The sequence below is a fragment of the Fomitopsis serialis genome, assembly GCF_022376445.1.
Source record: "Fomitopsis serialis strain Sig1Antser10 chromosome Unknown B0H18scaffold_26, whole genome shotgun sequence".
Lineage (NCBI taxonomy): Eukaryota > Fungi > Basidiomycota > Agaricomycetes > Polyporales > Fomitopsidaceae > Fomitopsis > Fomitopsis serialis.
This window is the reverse complement of record NW_025954986.1, coordinates 107,472-115,075: the sequence shown is the minus strand read 5'-3', so window position 1 is coordinate 115,075 and position 7,604 is coordinate 107,472.

Below are 7,604 nucleotides of genomic sequence, written 5' to 3'. Positions count from 1 at the left end.
TAACGTTTTTCTTCGTTTGATTCTGCTAACTGTTCGCGACTCAGTGCGATCGCTGCGCCGCCGGCTACGCTACCTCGAAGGAATGCGTCTTCGAGGCCGACGCGGTGGTGTGTAACCAGTGCCTGCACGACCAGCAGGGCTGCTACTGGGGCGCCGCCACTTTGTCTGGTACTCGCAAGGCTCGTCGTGCCGGTAAGTTCGCCTTAGTTCTTCGAAGATTTCGGTGCTGTTCGTAGCTGACATCTCCGTTTCGTAGGTAAGCGGGGCGACTCCGAGGAACCCGCTGCCCCCGCGCCCGCTCCTGTCACGGTCCCTGCCTCGGGCTCGCAGGCTTCGTACCGTCGCGCACGCCCCTCCACCCCCGTGCCGCCGCGGCCCTGCACGCCGCACAGACGCAGGCCCCGCCGATCGACATATCGGCGATTCTCCAGTCTCAGGGCGCCCCCGTCCGCTCGCTCGCCGAGGCTCGCGCGGCACTCTCGGCGACCAACGAACGCATCGGCAACGTGGAGGCCTCGCTCAACCTCATGGGCCTCGAACTCGCAATGCTCGAAGGGCTGCAAGAGTACTACGGTCGTCGCGTCGACCAATTGTTCGTCGAGTCTACGGCCGTCGCGCGTGGGGCCTTCGATCCTCCTGCTGCCGGCCCATCGCGGGACCTTCGAAGGGCAAGGGTTCGAAGTAGGTCGTATTCGTAGTACCGTCCGTTGTGTTTGTAGCCCGTGTTTGCGTTCGGCGTCCCGTAAGCGTTAGTCTTGTATATCTGCTGGTGTAACGTCCCCCTCTCGTGTCTTGTATAATAGATATCTCGTTTCTAACCGCTGCCACGGTGTTCGAAGGATTGAAGTGAAAAAGCACGAGGGTGTCCTTAAAGCATAAAGGGTATACTGCGCGAGTCTCTCGACAGACTCATTCTTCGTCTTCTGAACTTGACGATTCATCGTCTAGTTCGCCGGGTAAGCCGGACGCGTCTGGCTCGTCATCGCCCAGTGTGTCTGACTGTTCCATTTCACGCAAGCGTTCGAAGGGTACATCCAGGTGTTCGAGTGAAATCGTGATCGATCTTCGAGCAAGGTAGGGAATGACTCGAAAAGCGGCATAGGTCTGTCGAGGACCGTGCCATCTAGTTCAGCAATGATGTAGGCACCTCCTCGGTTTCGAGATACGACGACCATAGGCCTTGGTACGTGGACGCATCTTACGATTCAAGGCTTTCTCTATCGCTGTGTTTCGACGAGGACTAAGTCCCCACGTGGAAGTCAAGTCTTCGATCGTGTACTGGTGCTCTCGTTCGAAGCGTCGGCAGCCTCACGTCTCGCTTCGTAGACCTTTGAGTAGATCTTCGAAAGGTCCTCCGACCGTTTCTGAAGTGCTATGGCTCGTCGGCAATCAAGTCGGTAGTGTCGAGTGCTGTCTCAGGCGGTGGGACAAGGTACGTTGCTTCGATGACGTCGAGAGGCAGTATCGGGTGCGTGCCTGTGCTGCAAAGTACGGCGAACATCCCATCTTCGACGAGTCGTTACGCGTTCGGACCACAGTACTGATGGAAGACTTGTGACCAGCGCGACTGATCTCCGTCTGCTGCCTTGAACAACGCTTGTCTCATGTCGAAGTGCGAACGTTCGACGATACCGTTCGCTCGCGAGTTGTAGCCACTGATCCTGATATGGTTGATGTGATACTTCTTCGAGAGGTACTCGAGCGCCTTGACCCAGGGTCCGCCGTTGTCGGAGACTAGTTCGACAAGCGTACCCCAGCGACAGACAATGTCTTGATATAGCCATTCGCCAAGGGTCTGAGCCGTCTCTCTTCGAAGCATTCGGGCTTCGGGTACGTGATCGAAGAACAGCGCGCTTGCGCTATGAGCTTATAGCCTCCCGAAACAGGCATGAACATCGTGTCGCAGAACGCCTTCATGAATAGTCCGGCTGGCATCGCGACCGTCGGTGGGATGAGGATCTGTCGTAACTGACGCTTCTGACATAGGTCGCACGTTCGAACATACCAGCCTACGTCGGACTTGTGATCGGGCCACCAGAAGCGTTCGGAGACTGCTACGATCGTTGCGTGGATTCCACGGTGTCCGATCCTATCGTGGCTCTCGCGTAATGTTCGAAGCCTTCGCTCGGGTGGTAGGACAACCTTATGCGCGCCCTGACCATTTCGTCTCCAGAGTCGATCCCCGGTGACGAAGAACTGCGTCGCGTACTTGTAGAACGCCTCGAACGCTCGTTGCGAAAGTCCGTCTGGCTTCGACAGAGTCATCAGGAAATGCTTGACTTGCTCGACACGTGCGTCTAGCTTTCGAGCTTTGTCCGAGCGTGGTACTATCGCGTAGTCGTCGTCATCCTCCCCCTTACTGAAATCTTGACCGTCCTCGGTCAACACGAGCACCGCAACGTTCGAAGGGCGGGAGAGGGTGGGATAAGGCTGTATCATGTGCACGAACGAGTACATGTTGTCGATCCAGTCTTCGAACGCGTCGTCTTCGTCTACTGGGTCGTCGCCTGGTTGCGTCGTTCTTCGGGACAGTCCATCCGGCCCGTGCGAGGTCCCGGGCACGTGCACGAGAGTGAAGTGAAACGTGAGAATTGAGACAATCCAGCGATTAATGCTCGCGCTCGGTGCGATATCGGGATTAGCCAGCATCCCCTTGATGTATCGAGCGTCGACTTCCACGATCAGGTTCGAATCCCGATGACATACATTCGAAGCGCTCGAAGAGCGCGGAATAGTCCATAGATTTCAAGCTTTGGTTGCGAGAATCGACGTTCACGGTCGTTGAGCGTGATTGACCCGAATCGGCTGTAGTACCTGCGCTTGGCGTCTTCCTCGTCGCACTGGCATAGGAGGAATCCGACTGCAATGAAGGACGTGTCGACGGCCAGAATAACAGGTGCCGTCGAGTCGTAATTGATCGAACGAAGTGCTGGGCTTTCGAGCAAGGCCTGCTTCAAGTCGTCCTGAGCCTGCTGTTGTGCGGGCCCCATTCGAAGGGCATATCCTTCCTTGTTAGACGACGAGCGCGTCGGCCCGGTGCGCGAAGTTCTTGATAAATATCCTGCACACTCCGATCGTGCCGAGAAACGCTCGAACATCGGACAAGGTCTGACAGGCGCCCCAGTTTCGGATGGTCGCAACTCGAGATTCGTCAGGCAGGCGCCCTTGGGCGTACAACGGTGGCCAATGACCATGATCTCTCGAGCTATCAGCACACTCTTGACTCCCGAAAACGTTCCACCAGCGTAGCGCATTCGAGTGACGATCCGGTTAAGGTTCTGGAAGTGTTCCCAGACGAACCTTCGAATGCCAGGGTTCTGCGGGATGACTTCGCCACCGTAGTCGCTAGCCGGACCTTTGAGCGGAACGTCGTCGATGTAGGGTACAGTGTGTTCGGGAGTTTCGGGCTGAAGATATAGGTTACGTCGTCGTGGAAGATGGGTACTGCATTTGTCCACCCCATAGGAAGCGTAGTAAGTCGCATGGCTCCGTACGGTGTCTGGAACGTAGTGAGATCTCTCGAACTTTCGGCGATATAGCGTTCGTCGTAGCCGACATAGAGGTCTAGCATCCCTCCGCACGTTCGTCCTCCGAACTGTTCGGCGAGATGTTCGGGAGTCGGCGGGACACCAGAGTGTTGGATCGTGACTGCGTTGAGAGGCTCGAGACTGTGAACAATCCGCAAGGACTTGCCATCCTTCTTAACAACACAAAACCATCGCGAACGGTACGACGAGTTCGAAGGTTCGTAGACCCGGAGTCAATCTTGCGACGAATCATCGAGCAGACCTCCTTGTACAGACCAGGAGGGATAGGGATGTTCTTCTGGACCCAGGCGTGTGCGGGATCACAGGAAAGTCTATGGTGGGAAATATTCGGACTTGAAGTTGCCACGTTCGTTGTCTGACCACGCGAACGCGTCGTTGTTCGTAGCCATGAAGTGGTGAAGTAGATCGCGTTCGGCGGGTTGTAACAGATCATCGTCGTGCAGCTTATCCGAGACAGCTGCCCTTTCGGCCGTGTAGCGACCTTCGGGCTTGAAAGGAGGTGGGTTGGGGTTGAGTTCACGCATCGTAGAGAGCGGATCTCCCTTGATGTCGCGAACGATACGAAACTGTTCGGGGACGGACCCGAGAACAGGTCTCGTCTTGAGTGCGACCGGCTTGTACTTCTTCTTCGATTTTGCCTGTGCGAATGTGGACACATCAGGAGCATCCTCGGACGAGTCGGTACTGTCGTGGGTATGGCCGGTGCGGGTATACGTAGGTGAGTCGTTCGAACGAGAGAATGTGTTCGGAGAAGTGGTCGAAGATGTATGCGTGTTCGAAGGTTTCGAAGGTATGACGGGGTATGCTGAGTCGATCTCGTAGCCTCGGTGGCTGTCCTGACTTCATCGAAAACAAAACTGGAATAGGTATGTGGAACGGAGAGATACGTAGCCGCGAGAACTGGGTCTTCGAGAGATGATATGTTGGCATAGGCAGAAATGGACGGGGTATCGTTTTCGAAGTCGATCACAAGCGCGACTTGCTCGTCATCGTCGGCTTGAACTACGTGTTCAAAAGTCCCGACTGCCTCTTCTGAAAAACCTCTTGGAACTTCGGACGTCCTCGAGGCATCGTAGGTACCGTGATCTGTTCGGACGTGTTCGGGCACAACAGGGTGATGGTTTGATTCTCGTCGGCGAAGTTCTTCACCAGGCTCTCAGTGATGACGTCGAATGGTCGACCTAGCAGTACGTCGTACGACGCGCGCTTGATGACGTGGATCTGGAGATACAAGGTGATCGGGCCGACTTGACATGGTACGTTTCGAACAAGGCCGAGCGAGCGGTCGACTCCACCGTTCGCGGATTGCATGCTGAGACGATGGTCGGGTCGAACGATAAACCGAGATGATAGCACAGTGCTTCCGACATGCAGATGACCTGGAACCGGGATCGAGAATGCAGGCTACCTTCTCCTTACGATCGATCGTGAGGTCGATCGTTCGAAGCGAATGGGACTCGCCGCGACAGTGAGTTCGCTAGGTATCGCGCCTCGAGGCAACACCCTCAGGTACGTCTCGTACGAGTCTGGGATGATGGTAGCGTCTGGGTCGAGCTCGTTGTCGTGGCAGTCTACTAACGCGGGTCGTGTGTCGGAAGTTCTTCGAACGCAGCCATGTTCGTCGAGGTCGGGTTCGAGTCATGCGTCACTCTTCGGGGCGTCACAGCTTCGCGATAGCGGTTCCGAAGCTCGGGCGAGATGCTCAACAGCTCCTCGATGGTCAGCGGGACCGTTGGCGTGCTCATCGACCGCTTGAAGACGGACTCGGCCAGCTGGGCCTGAACACAGGTGCAAGATTCGTATACGAGCCGTCCCGGTTCTTAAACTTCGTAGGCGCTGCTCCGAAGTTTCGGGTCGTCGGTGGTGCATAGGTCGCGTCCCGAACATTTGCGAAGGGATGGATCGGACTCTCCTTGTCGGGCACTGACTGCGCTGGTGGCGCCGAGGCCTGGACGCTCGGCCTAGAGTCTGCAGGTGGCGTCGAAGCTCTCGGCGGTGGACCGGTACGCTCTGCACTCTTCGAACGCGTGGTTGGGGTCTCGATCGGTGCTGCTTGCTGGCTCGACACAGGCGGCGAAGCGAAGCGCACGGTACGCTCCTTCGAAGAGCCTCGGGAGTCCGGAGCTCGTGACTTATCGGTGGGCAAGTTCGCAGGACGGGCCGTGGAACGCTGCGGCCTCTTGTCAATCATGACGCCGTCGAACACGTGCTTCTTCCGCTGCTCTTGGGCGTAGACCTCCGTGATATGTGACAGCTGGTCTCGCATACGTTCGAGGGTCTCGCCAATGTCTAAGGCGTACGTCGCGGTCGGTGGGGTCTCGATCGCTTCGTAGAGTAGCTGGGAGGTAGTCGAACCTTGGTGGCACCGCCCGAACCGTTCGAAGCGTTCGCGTTAAGTCCGACCTTGCCGGTGCGGCGCGCGTACTCATAGATGGCGTCACGGAGGGTCTCGCCCTCTCTCCTGCTCATGAATCGACCGTCGAACGACACGACCTTGCCGTCTGGGTTCCTCCGGCACAAGCCCTTCTTGGCGTCGTCTTCGAACATTTCGCAGTCGTTGATGCGACAGCCCGAACGACCGCAGTAGAAGCAGTGAGGGCCGTCTCTACCGCCTGGTGGTCCGGGGGACCGACTCCTAAACTGCTGAGCCTCGAGAGTCTTGATCAGCGTCTGCAAGACTGGTAGGAGGTCTTCGTTCTTAACGCCGGACGAATTAGATGGTGCGACGTTCGAAGGACCTGAGGGGACGTTCGAAGATTGGACTATGACTTGCTGAAACGTCGAAGCGGGGGTAGGGCCGTCTAGGACCCATTGAGCGGCGATGTAGATCTGCGCGAAGGTCCATGGCTTGCGTCTCGAGTGGTCGGGTTCTTCATGAACAAGCGTTGTTCGATCGGTCCCCAAAGCGCTGGGGGAAAGCCTTGCTGGAACCTTCGATCTTGTTCGAGCGTCGAGAGGGAACCCTGAGCGATGAGGTACTCGGAGATCATGTAGAAATCACGATAATAAGCGGCGAGGTCGAGCGCGTTGCTCAGGCCAAGCCTCTGACGTTCCTGGACCACCTTGTCGAGGTCGTCCGTCGAATACTTGTGTTGATCGTCGGCACCGGGTAGAGTGTTCGAAGAGCTGTCTTAACTCGTCGTACGTCTTCGTAGCATCCTTGTACGTCGGCTGCATCGTCCACAGGTCCGAGACCCGTATCGGCGGGTACCGAACGGCCCATGACTTTTGTCCGCATTGGTGGTGATCCCGCATCGCGTGAAGTGGGTCTCGAGGTCCTGGAAGAAGCGGTTGAACGCGAAGGGCTCTGACTCATCAAAGACCGGCGCAGTCGAGTGACCGCGGGCAGGCATGGAAGCCGCCTTCGAAGCTTGTGCTGCTGCTTCGGACATGTTCGTATCAGTGTTCGGAGGGTTCGAAGGATTTGGTGGATCGTTCGAAGGGTTTTGGTTGTCGCTGGTCGAAGTCCTTCGCGGCTCGGACGACTCTGGTCCTGGAGGGGCTAACGACGCTCTGCGACGAGTGGGTAAAGGTAGACGTGAGGTGGTGGCTCCACTACGCGTCGTGATCGGCGTGGCTGAACTGAGGTCCTCTCCTTCGAGAGGCGGCGACGGCGTTAGGGACGGTAGAGGAGAGCCAAAGACTCGAGACTCTAGGTCGTCTGAGAGCGAAAGTCTTCGAGCACGTCCGGGATGGGATGGGGTAGTAGGTACTTGGTCTCGAGCGGAGCGTTCCTGATCGTCGTGATCGGGGACAAGCTCGACGTGTTCGGACGAAGAGGGGATAGTCGAAGGTCCTGGTAGAGGGTTGCTATGCCTGCGAAAGGCGGCGGCGGATCCGGGACCTAGACGACTGTCGATAGCGAGTGCGAGAAGAGGACTTTCGTAGTCTCGGTAGTCTTCAGGGTTGACGTCGAAGTTCCGACGCGGCGGAATCTTGCTCTATATCCCCCTCGCGGTGGGCTCCAAGATGACGCGACCGAAAAGAACACAAAAGCCACACAAAAACCCAACCGTGAGGTCGAGCAGTGGTATGCGAGGCCTCTGCGTCTATGTG